This window comes from Somniosus microcephalus, unplaced genomic scaffold (assembly GCF_052327205.1).
Source record: "Somniosus microcephalus isolate GS21.2 unplaced genomic scaffold, FLI_Smic_1.0 scaffold349, whole genome shotgun sequence".
NCBI classification, from domain to species: Eukaryota; Metazoa; Chordata; class Chondrichthyes; order Squaliformes; family Somniosidae; genus Somniosus; species Somniosus microcephalus.
In genome coordinates, this window is record NW_028225536.1 from 307,741 (window position 1) to 319,976 (window position 12,236).

The following is a 12,236-nucleotide window of genomic DNA, read 5'->3' on the forward strand; positions in this document are numbered from 1 at the left end:
GAGTGCTAAGGAGCTACTGAGAAGCAAACTTGGTGCAACTGGAAGAAGTAGCTGGGGAATTAGCTCAAATGGTAGAGCGCTCGCTTCGCATGTGAGAGGTAGCGGGATTGATGCCTGCATTCTCCACTCCTCTTTTGGCTCGGGGCAATGGCTCAAACACAACAGTGGTGTCAGCTGTCGGTGAACCCGTGTACTTCCGAAGGGTCTCCACACGCTGAGGGACAGAGGGGCCAAGGGACATCAAATCCTTTGGTGTGCTTTAGCAGCAAGACTTGTCGACAGTCTTGTGCAGCAAAAATGTAAAGCTGAGATGAGGGATAAGAAAGCTTTGCAAGTATCAATGCCTTCTCTGAGGATTGAACTCAGGACCTTCAGATTACGAGACTGACGCGCTGACTACTGCGCTAAGAAGGCACTTGCCACGCAAACTTCTGGGCAGCATGACCAAGCAGGTGCGCTTGCGAGGCATCTAAAGCCATAATGCAAAGTGTGTAAAAAAGTTCGAGCCAGGTTGGAGTCGAACCTATAATCTTCTGATCCGTAGTCAGACGCGTTATCCATTGCGCCACTGGCCCAGCCTGTCCAAAGCAGCTGGCAACTCACAGTCCCACAACGCTGCGGCATCAGCAGGTACACCAGGCCGGGAGCGTCAAAAGGCGCACGGCGGACAATCACCAAAAAGAGACAGCTTTGCCGCTTCCCTTCGATTTTCAGGTGGTAGAGCGGAGGACTGCAGTGGAAAAAAAGCAAAGCAAAGTCGTCGATAGGTCGCTGGTTCGACTCCGGCTTGAAGGAGCGGGCGTTCTTGTGCAGTAAGTGAGCGGTAAGGAGCATTTAGCTCAAGGCAGTGCTCTTAACTTGACGCTAGTTTACATGTTGATGCTAAGGCACAGGACACCTCCATTGTTATGAAAAGGGAGGACACCTCCATTGCTTGAGCAGTTGCATCTGCACACCAGCAGGGAGTGCCTTTGAGCAGCAACGCACCAAAACACCCAGCACTCTCTTTCAGGCAAAGCCTCAGGCAAAAGAAGTCGTCTATCAGTCAGACAGGGCTCTCGGCTGCTCCCTCACGCTCGTGGCGGCTGCTACTTTCCGGTCACCTCGCTTCCCTTCCGGCGGCTCGGGCTCTTTCTCGGCTTCTTTCCCCATTTCTCTGACTTCCCGCCCTGCCGTTGCTCGGTAACGCCGATTGGAGCAAAGCGTTGAAAGAGATCAGGGAGCGGGCTAACCCGAAGCAGGAGATCCCTGCTGGTGGCGCAGCAACTCAGAGGCGAGTGCTAAGGAGCTACTGAGAAGCAAACTTGGTGCAACTGCAAGAAGTAGCTGGGCAATTAGCTCAAATGGTAGAGCGCTCGCTTCGCATGTGAGAGGTAGCGGGATCGATGCCCGCATTCTCCACTCCTCTTTTGGCTCGGGGCAATGGCTCAAACACAACAGTGGTGTCAGCTGTCGGTGAACCCGTGTACTTCCGAAGTGTCTCCACACGCTGAGGTGCAGAGGGGGGCCAAGGGACATCAAATCCTTTGGTGTGCTTTAGCAGCAAGACTTGTCGATAGTCTTGTGCAGCCAAAATGGAAAGCTGAGATGAGGGATAAAAAAGCTTTGCAAGTATCAATGCCTTCTCTGAGGATTGAACTCAGGATCTTTAGATTATGAGACTGACGCGCTGCCTACTGCGCTAAGAAGGCACTGGCCGTGCAAACTGCTGGGCAGCATGACCAAGTAGGTGCGCTTGCGAGGCATCTAGAGCCATAATGCAAAGTGCGTAAAAAAGATTAAGCCAGGTAGGAGTCGAACCTACAATCTTCTGATCCGTAGTGAGACGCGTTATCCATTGCGCCACTGGCACAGCCTCTCCAGAGCAGCGGGCAACTCACAGTCCCACAACACTGCGGCATCAGCAGGTACACCAGGCCGCGAGCGTCAAAAGGCGCACGGCGGACAATCACCAAAGCGAGACACCTTTGCCGCTTCCCTTCGATTTTCAGGTGGTAGAGCGGAGGACTGCAGTGGAAAAAAAGCAAAGCAAAGTCGTCGTTAGGTCGCTGGTTCGACTCCGGCTTGAAGGAGCGGGCGTTCTTGTGCAGTAAGTGAGCGGTAAGGAGCATTTTGCTCAAGGCAGTGCTCTTAACTTGACGCTAGTTTACATGTTGCTGCTAAGGCACAGGACACCTCCATTGCTTGAGCAGTTGCATCTGCACACCAGCAGGGAGTGCCTTTGAGCAGCAACGCACCAAAACACCCAGCACTCTCTTTCAGGCAAAACCTCAGGCAAAAGAAGTCGTCTATCAGTCAGACAGGGCTCTCGGCTGCTCCCTCACGCTCGTGGCGGCTGCTACTTTCCGGTCACCTCGCTTCCCTTCCGGCGGCTCGGGCTCTTTCTCGGCTTCTTTCCCCATTTCTCTGACTTCCCGCCCTGCCGTTGCTCGGTAACGCCGATTGGAGCAAAGCGTTGAAAGAGATCAGGGAGCGGGCTAACCCGAAGCAGGAGATCCCTGCTGGTGGCGCAGCAACTCAGAGGTGAGTGCTAAGGAGCTACTGAGAAGCAAACTTGGTGCAACTGCAAGAAGTAGCTGGGGAATTAGCTCAAATGGTAGAGCGCTCGCTTCGCATGTGAGAGGTAGCGGGATCGATGCCCGCATTCTCCACTCCTCTTTTGGCTCGGGGCAATGGCTCAAACACAACAGTGGTGTCAGCTGTCGGTGAACCCGTGTACTTCCGAAGTGTCTCCACACGCTGAGGTGCAGAGGGGGGCCAAGGGACATCAAATCCTTTGGTGTGCTTTAGCAGCAAGACTTGTCGATAGTCTTGTGCAGCCAAAATGGAAAGCTGAGATGAGGGATAAAAAAGCTTTGCAAGTATCAATGCCTTCTCTGAGGATTGAACTCAGGATCTTTAGATTATGAGACTGACGCGCTGCCTACTGCGCTAAGAAGGCACTGGCCGTGCAAACTGCTGGGCAGCATGACCAAGTAGGTGCGCTTGCGAGGCATCTAGAGCCATAATGCAAAGTGCGTAAAAAAGATTAAGCCAGGTAGGAGTCGAACCTACAATCTTCTGATCCGTAGTGAGACGCGTTATCCATTGCGCCACTGGCACAGCCTCTCCAGAGCAGCGGGCAACTCACAGTCCCACAACACTGCGGCATCAGCAGGTACACCAGGCCGCGAGCGTCAAAAGGCGCACGGCGGACAATCACCAAAGCGAGACACCTTTGCCGCTTCCCTTCGATTTTCAGGTGGTAGAGCGGAGGACTGCAGTGGAAAAAAAGCAAAGCAAAGTCGTCGTTAGGTCGCTGGTTCGACTCCGGCTTGAAGGAGCGGGCGTTCTTGTGCAGTAAGTGAGCGGTAAGGAGCATTTTGCTCAAGGCAGTGCTCTTAACTTGACGCTAGTTTACATGTTGCTGCTAAGGCACAGGACACCTCCATTGCTTGAGCAGTTGCATCTGCACACCAGCAGGGAGTGCCTTTGAGCAGCAACGCACCAAAACACCCAGCACTCTCTTTCAGGCAAAACCTCAGGCAAAAGAAGTCGTCTATCAGTCAGACAGGGCTCTCGGCTGCTCCCTCAGGTTCGTGGCGGCTGCTACATTCCGGTCACCTCGCTTCCCTTCTGCCGGCTCGGGCTCTTGCTCGGCTTCTTTCCCCATTTCTCTGACTTCCCGCCCTGCCGTTGCTCGGTAACGCCGATTGGAGCAAAGCGTTGAAAGAGATCAGGGAGCGGGCTAACCCGAAGCAGGAGATCCCTGCTGGTGGCGCAGCAACTCAGAGGCGAGTGCTAAGGAGCTACTGAGAAGCAAACTTGGTGCAACTGCAAAAAGTAGCTGGGGAATTAGCTCAAATGGTAGAGCGCTCGCTTCGCATGTGAGAGGTAGCGGGATGGATGCCCGCATTCTCCACTCCTCTTTTGGCTCGGGGCAATGGCTCAAACACAACAGTGGTGTCAGCTGTCGGTGAACCCGTGTACTTCCGAAGTGTCTCCACACGCTGAGGTGCAGAGGGGGGCCAAGGGACATCAAATCCTTTGGTGTGCTTTAGCAGCAAGACTTGTCGATAGTCTTGTGCAGCCAAAATGGAAAGCTGAGATGAGGGATAAAAAAGCTTTGCAAGTATCAATGCCTTCTCTGAGGATTGAACTCAGGATCTTTAGATTATGAGACTGACGCGCTGCCTACTGTGCTAAGAAGGCACTGGCCGTGCAAACTGCTGGGCAGCATGACCAAGTAGGTGCGCTTGCGAGGCATCTAGAGCCATAATGCAAAGTGCGTAAAAAAGATTAAGCCAGGTAGGAGTCGAACCTACAATCTTCTGATCCGTAGTGAGACGCGTTATCCATTGCGCCACTGGCACAGCCTCTCCAGTGCAGCGGGCAACTCACAGTCCCACAACACTGCGGCATCAGCAGGTACACCAGGCCGCGAGCGTCAAAAGGCGCACGGCGGACAATCACCAAAGCGAGACACCTTTGCCGCTTCCCTTCGATTTTCAGGTGGTAGAGCGGAGGACTGCAGTGGAAAAAAAGCAAAGCAAAGTCGTCGTTAGGTCGCTGGTTCGACTCCGGCTTGAAGGAGCGGGCGTTCTTGTGCAGTAAGTGAGCGGTAAGGAGCATTTTGCTCAAGGCAGTGCTCTTAACTTGACGCTAGTTTACATGTTGCTGCTAAGGCACAGGACACCTCCATTGCTTGAGCAGTTGCATCTGCACACCAGCAGGGAGTGCCTTTGAGCAGCAACGCACCAAAACACCCAGCACTCTCTTTCAGGCAAAACCTCAGGCAAAAGAAGTCGTCTATCAGTCAGACAGGGCTCTCGGCTGCTCCCTCAGGTTCGTGGCGGCTGCTACTTTCCGGTCACCTCGCTTCCCTTCTGCCGGCTCGGGCTCTTGCTCGGCTTCTTTCCCCATTTCTCTGACATCCCGCCCTGCCGTTGCTCGGTAACGCCGATTGGAGCAAAGCGTTGAAAGAGATCAGGGAGCGGGCTAACCCGAAGCAGGAGATCCCTGCTGGTGGCGCAGCAACTCAGAGGCGAGTGCTAAGGAGCTACTGAGAAGCAAACTTGGTGCAACTGCAAGAAGTAGCTGGGCAATTAGCTCAAATGGTAGAGCGCTCGCTTCGCATGTGAGAGGTAGCGGGATCGATGCCCGCATTCTCCACTCCTCTTTTGGCTCGGGGCAATGGCTCAAACACAACAGTGGTGTCAGCTGTCGGTGAACCCGTGTACTTCCGAAGTGTCTCCACACGCTGAGGTGCAGAGGGGGGCCAAGGGACATCAAATCCTTTGGTGTGCTTTAGCAGCAAGAATTGTCGATAGTCTTGTGCAGCCAAAATGGAAAGCTGAGATGAGGGATAAAAAAGCTTTGCAAGTATCAATGCCTTCTCTGAGGATTGAACTCAGGATCTTTAGATTATGAGACTGACGCGCTGCCTACTGCGCTAAGAAGGCACTGGCCGTGCAAACTGCTGGGCAGCATGACCAAGTAGGTGCGCTTGCGAGGCATCTAGAGCCATAATGCAAAGTGCGTAAAAAAGATTAAGCCAGGTAGGAGTCGAACCTACAATCTTCTGATCCGTAGCGAGACGCGTTATCCATTGCGCCACTGGCACAGCCTCTCCAGAGCAGCGGGCAACTCACAGTCCCACAACACTGCGGCATCAGCAGGTACACCAGGCCGCGAGCGTCAAAAGGCGCACGGCGGACAATCACCAAAGCGAGACACCTTTGCCGCTTCCCTTCGATTTTCAGGTGGTAGAGCGGAGGACTGCAGTGGAAAAAAAGCAAAGCAAAGTCGTCGTTAGGTCGCTGGTTCGACTCCGGCTTGAAGGAGCGGGCGTTCTTGTGCAGTAAGTGAGCGGTAAGGAGCATTTTGCTCAAGGCAGTGCTCTTAACTTGACGCTAGTTTACATGTTGCTGCTAAGGCACAGGACACCTCCATTGCTTGAGCAGTTGCATCTGCACACCTGCAGGGAGTGCCTTTGAGCAGCAACGCACCAAAACACCCAGCACTCTCTTTCAGGCAAAACCTCAGGCAAAAGAAGTCGTCTATCAGTCAGACAGGGCTCTCGGCTGCTCCCTCAGGTTCGTGGCGGCTGCTACTTTCCGGTCACCTCGCTTCCCTTCTGCCGGCTCGGGCTCTTGCTCGGCTTCTTTCCCCATTTCTCTGACTTCCCGCCCTGCCGTTGCTCGGTAACGCCGATTGGAGCAAAGCGTTGAAAGAGATCAGGGAGCGGGCTAACCCGAAGCAGGAGATCCCTGCTGGTGGCGCAGCAACTCAGAGGCGAGTGCTAAGGAGCTACTGAGAAGCAAGCTTGGTGCAATTGCAAGAAGTAGCTGGGGAATTAGCTCAAATGGTAGAGCGCTCGCTTCGCATGTGAGAGGTAGCGGGATCGATGCCCGCATTCTCCACTCCTCTTTTGGCTCGGGGCAATGGCTCAAACACAACAGTGGTGTCAGCTGTCGGTGAACCCGTGTACTTCCGAAGTGTCTCCACACGCTGAGGTGCAGAGGGGGGCCAAGGGACATCAAATCCTTTGGTGTGCTTTAGCAGCAAGACTTGTCGATAGTCTTGTGCAGCCAAAATGGAAAGCTGAGATGAGGGATAAAAAAGCTTTGCAAGTATCAATGCCTTCTCTGAGGATTGAACTCAGGATCTTTAGATTATGAGACTGACGCGCTGCCTACTGCGCTAAGAAGGCACTGGCCGTGCAAACTGCTGGGCAGCATGACCAAGTAGGTGCGCTTGCGAGGCATCTAGAGCCATAATGCAAAGTGCGTAAAAAAGATTAAGCCAGGTAGGAGTCGAACCTACAATCTTCTGATCCGTAGTGAGACGCGTTATCCATTGCGCCACTGGCACAGCCTCTCCAGAGCAGCGGGCAACTCACAGTCCCACAACACTGCGGCATCAGCAGGTACACCAGGCCGCGAGCGTCAAAAGGCGCACGGCGGACAATCACCAAAGCGAGACACCTTTGCCGCTTCCCTTCGATTTTCAGGTGGTAGAGCGGAGGACTGCAGTGGAAAAAACGCAAAGCAAAGTCGTCGTTAGGTCGCTGGTTCGACTCCGGCTTGAAGGAGCGGGCGTTCTTGTGCAGTAAGTGAGCGGTAAGGAGCATTTTGCTCAAGGCAGTGCTCTTAACTTGACGCTAGTTTACATGTTGCTGCTAAGGCACAGGACACCTCCATTGCTTGAGCAGTTGCATCTGCACACCAGCAGGGAGTGCCTTTGAGCAGCAACGCACCAAAACACCCAGCACTCTCTTTCAGGCAAAACCTCAGGCAAAAGAAGTCATCTATCAGTCAGACAGGGCTCTCGGCTGCTCCCTCACGCTCGTGGCGGCTGCTACTTTCCGGTCACCTCGCTTCCCTTCCGGCGGCTCGGGCTCTTTCTCGGCTTCTTTCCCCATTTCTCTGACTTCCCGCCCTGCCGTTGCTCGGTAACGCCGATTGGAGCAAAGCGTTGAAAGAGATCAGGGAGCGGGCTAACCCGAAGCAGGAGATCCCTGCTGGTGGCGCAGCAACTCAGAGGTGAGTGCTAAGGAGCTACTGAGAAGCAAACTTGGTGCAACTGCAAGAAGTAGCTGGGGAATTAGCTCAAATGGTAGAGCGCTCGCTTCGCATGTGAGAGGTAGCGGGATTGATGCCCGCATTCTCCACTCCTCTTTTGGCTCGGGGCAATGGCTCAAACACAACAGTGGTGTCAGCTGTCGGTGAACCCGTGTACTTCCGAAGTGTCTCCACACGCTGAGGTGCAGAGGGGGGCCAAGGGACATCAAATCCTTTGGTGTGCTTTAGCAGCAAGACTTGTCGATAGTCTTGTGCAGCCAAAATGGAAAGCTGAGATGAGGGATAAAAAAGCTTTGCAAGTATCAATGCCTTCTCTGAGGATTGAACTCAGGATCTTTAGATTATGAGACTGACGCGCTGCCTACTGCGCTAAGAAGGCACTGGCCGTGCAAACTGCTGGGCAGCATGACCAAGTAGGTGCGCTTGCGAGGCATCTAGAGCCATAATGCAAAGTGCGTAAAAAAGATTAAGCCAGGTAGGAGTCGAACCTACAATCTTCTGATCCGTAGTGAGACGCGTTATCCATTGCGCCACTGGCACAGCCTCTCCAGAGCAGCGGGCAACTCACAGTCCCACAACACTGCGGCATCAGCAGGTACACCAGGCCGCGAGCGTCAAAAGGCGCACGGCGGACAATCACCAAAGCGAGACACCTTTGCCGCTTCCCTTCGATTTTCAGGTGGTAGAGCGGAGGACTGCAGTGGAAAAAAAGCAAAGCAAAGTCGTCGTTAGGTCGCTGGTTCGACTCCGGCTTGAAGGAGCGGGCGTTCTTGTGCAGTAAGTGAGCGGTAAGGAGCATTTTGCTCAAGGCAGTGCTCTTAACTTGACGCTAGTTTACATGTTGCTGCTAAGGCACAGGACACCTCCATTGCTTGAGCAGTTGCATCTGCACACCAGCAGGGAGTGCCTTTGAGCAGCAACGCACCAAAACACCCAGCACTCTCTTTCAGGCAAAACCTCAGGCAAAAGAAGTCGTCTATCAGTCAGACAGGGCTCTCGGCTGCTCCCTCAGGTTCGTGGCGGCTGCTACTTTCCGGTCACCTCGCTTCCCTTCTGCCGGCTCGGGCTCTTGCTCGGCTTCTTTCCCCATTTCTCTGACTTCCCGCCCTGCCGTTGCTCGGTAACGCCGATTGGAGCAAAGCGTTGAAAGAGATCAGGGAGCGGGCTAACCCGAAGCAGGAGATCCCTGCTGGTGGCGCAGCAACTCAGAGGCGAGTGCTAAGGAGCTACTGAGAAGCAAACTTGGTGCAACTGCAAAAAGTAGCTGGGGAATTAGCTCAAATGGTAGAGCGCTCGCTTCGCATGTGAGAGGTAGCGGGATCGATGCCCGCATTCTCCACTCCTCTTTTGGCTCGGGGCAATGGCTCAAACACAACAGTGGTGTCAGCTGTCGGTGAACCCGTGTACTTCCGAAGTGTCTCCACACGCTGAGGTGCAGAGGGGGGCCAAGGGACATCAAATCCTTTGGTGTGCTTTAGCAGCAAGACTTGTCGATAGTCTTGTGCAGCCAAAATGGAAAGCTGAGATGAGGGATAAAAAAGCTTTGCAAGTATCAATGCCTTCTCTGAGGATTGAACTCAGGATCTTTAGATTATGAGACTGACGCGCTGCCTACTGTGCTAAGAAGGCACTGGCCGTGCAAACTGCTGGGCAGCATGACCAAGTAGGTGCGCTTGCGAGGCATCTAGAGCCATAATGCAAAGTGCGTAAAAAAGATTAAGCCAGGTAGGAGTCGAACCTACAATCTTCTGATCCGTAGTGAGACGCGTTATCCATTGCGCCACTGGCACAGCCTCTCCAGAGCAGCGGGCAACTCACAGTCCCACAACACTGCGGCATCAGCAGGTACACCAGGCCGCGAGCGTCAAAAGGCGCACGGCGGACAATCACCAAAGCGAGACACCTTTGCCGCTTCCCTTCGATTTTCAGGTGGTAGAGCGGAGGACTGCAGTGGAAAAAAAGCAAAGCAAAGTCGTCGTTAGGTCGCTGGTTCGACTCCGGCTTGAAGGAGCGGGCGTTCTTGTGCAGTAAGTGAGCGGTAAGGAGCATTTTGCTCAAGGCAGTGCTCTTAACTTGACGCTAGTTTACATGTTGCTGCTAAGGCACAGGACACCTCCATTGCTTGAGCAGTTGCATCTGCACACCAGCAGGGAGTGCCTTTGAGCAGCAACGCACCAAAACACCCAGCACTCTCTTTCAGGCAAAACCTCAGGCAAAAGAAGTCGTCTATCAGTCAGACAGGGCTCTCGGCTGCTCCCTCAGGTTCGTGGCGGCTGCTACTTTCCGGTCACCTCGCTTCCCTTCTGCCGGCTCGGGCTCTTGCTCGGCTTCTTTCCCCATTTCTCTGACATCCCGCCCTGCCGTTGCTCGGTAACGCCGATTGGAGCAAAGCGTTGAAAGAGATCAGGGAGCGGGCTAACCCGAAGCAGGAGATCCCTGCTGGTGGCGCAGCAACTCAGAGGCGAGTGCTAAGGAGCTACTGAGAAGCAAACTTGGTGCAACTGCAAGAAGTAGCTGGGCAATTAGCTCAAATGGTAGAGCGCTCGCTTCGCATGTGAGAGGTAGCGGGATCGATGCCTGCATTCTCCACTCCTCTTTTGGCTCGGGGCAATGGCTCAAACACAACAGTGGTGTCAGCTGTCGGTGAACCCGTGTACTTCCGAAGTGTCTCCACACGCTGAGGTGCAGAGGGGGGCCAAGGGACATCAAATCCTTTGGTGTGCTTTAGCAGCAAGAATTGTCGATAGTCTTGTGCAGCCAAAATGGAAAGCTGAGATGAGGGATAAAAAAGCTTTGCAAGTATCAATGCCTTCTCTGAGGATTGAACTCAGGATCTTTAGATTATGAGACTGACGCGCTGCCTACTGCGCTAAGAAGGCACTGGCCGTGCAAACTGCTGCGCAGCATGACCAAGTAGGTGCGCTTGCGAGGCATCTAGAGCCATAATGCAAAGTGCGTAAAAAAGATTAAGCCAGGTAGGAGTCGAACCTACAATCTTCTGATCCGTAGTGAGACGCGTTATCCATTGCGCCACTGGCACAGCCTCTCCAGAGCAGCGGGCAACTCACAGTCCCACAACACTGCGGCATCAGCAGGTACACCAGGCCGCGAGCGTCAAAAGGCGCACGGCGGACAATCACCAAAGCGAGACACCTTTGCCGCTTCCCTTCGATTTTCAGGTGGTAGAGCGGAGGACTGCAGTGGAAAAAACGCAAAGCAAAGTCGTCGTTAGGTCGCTGGTTCGACTCCGGCTTGAAGGAGCGGGCGTTCTTGTGCAGTAAGTGAGCGGTAAGGAGCATTTTGCTCAAGGCAGTGCTCTTAACTTGACGCTAGTTTACATGTTGCTGCTAAGGCACAGGACACCTCCATTGCTTGAGCAGTTGCATCTGCACACCAGCAGGGAGTGCCTTTGAGCAGCAACGCACCAAAACACCCAGCACTCTCTTTCAGGCAAAACCTCAGGCAAAAGAAGTCGTCTATCAGTCAGACAGGGCTCTCGGCTGCTCCCTCAGGTTCGTGGCGGCTGCTACTTTCCGGTCACCTCGCTTCCCTTCTGCCGGCTCGGGCTCTTGCTCGGCTTCTTTCCCCATTTCTCTGACATCCCGCCCTGCCGTTGCTCGGTAACGCCGATTGGAGCAAAGCGTTGAAAGAGATCAGGGAGCGGGCTAACCCGAAGCAGGAGATCCCTGCTGGTGGCGCAGCAACTCAGAGGCGAGTGCTAAGGAGCTACTGAGAAGCAAACTTGGTGCAACTGCAAGAAGTAGCTGGGCAATTAGCTCAAATGGTAGAGCGCTCGCTTCGCATGTGAGAGGTAGCGGGATCGATGCCCGCATTCTCCACTCCTCTTTTGGCTCGGGGCAATGGCTCAAACACAACAGTGGTGTCAGCTGTCGGTGAACCCGTGTACTTCCGAAGTGTCTCCACACGCTGAGGTGCAGAGGGGGGCCAAGGGACATCAAATCCTTTGGTGTGCTTTAGCAGCAAGAATTGTCGATAGTCTTGTGCAGCCAAAATGGAAAGCTGAGATGAGGGATAAAAAAGCTTTGCAAGTATCAATGCCTTCTCTGCAGGATTGAACTCAGGATCTTTAGATTATGAGACTGACGCGCTGCCTACTGCGCTAAGAAGGCACTGGCCGTGCAAACTGCTGGGCAGCATGACCAAGTAGGTGCGCTTGCGAGGCATCTAGAGCCATAATGCAAAGTGCGTAAAAAAGATTAAGCCAGGTAGGAGTCGAACCTACAATCTTCTGATCCGTAGTGAGACGCGTTATCCATTGCGCCACTGGCACAGCCTCTCCAGAGCAGCGGGCAACTCACAGTCCCACAACACTGCGGCATCAGCAGGTACACCAGGCCGCGAGCGTCAAAAGGCGCACGGCGGACAATCACCAAAGCGAGACACCTTTGCCGCTTCCCTTCGATTTTCAGGTGGTAGAGCGGAGGACTGCAGTGGAAAAAACGCAAAGCAAAGTCGTCGTTAGGTCGCTGGTTCGACTCCGGCTTGAAGGAGCGGGCGTTCTTGTGCAGTAAGTGAGCGGTAAGGAGCATTTTGCTCAAGGCAGTGCTCTTAACTTGACGCTAGTTTACATGTTGCTGCTAAGGCACAGGACACCTCCATTGCTTGAGCAGTTGCATCTGCACACCAGCAGGGAGTGCCTTTGAGCAGCAACGC

The 12,236-nt window shown here is 53.9% G+C and overlaps 1 non-coding gene across 1 annotated transcript; it reads right to left on the reverse strand.

The window, feature by feature from the left end:
- Nucleotides 1-341: 341 nt before the first annotated feature.
- Nucleotides 342-414, reverse strand: trnat-cgu (transfer RNA threonine (anticodon CGU)). Its single transcript has one exon. It is a non-coding gene; the product is annotated as a tRNA-Thr (tRNA).
- Between the last annotated feature and the right edge of the window lie 11,822 nt (nucleotides 415-12,236).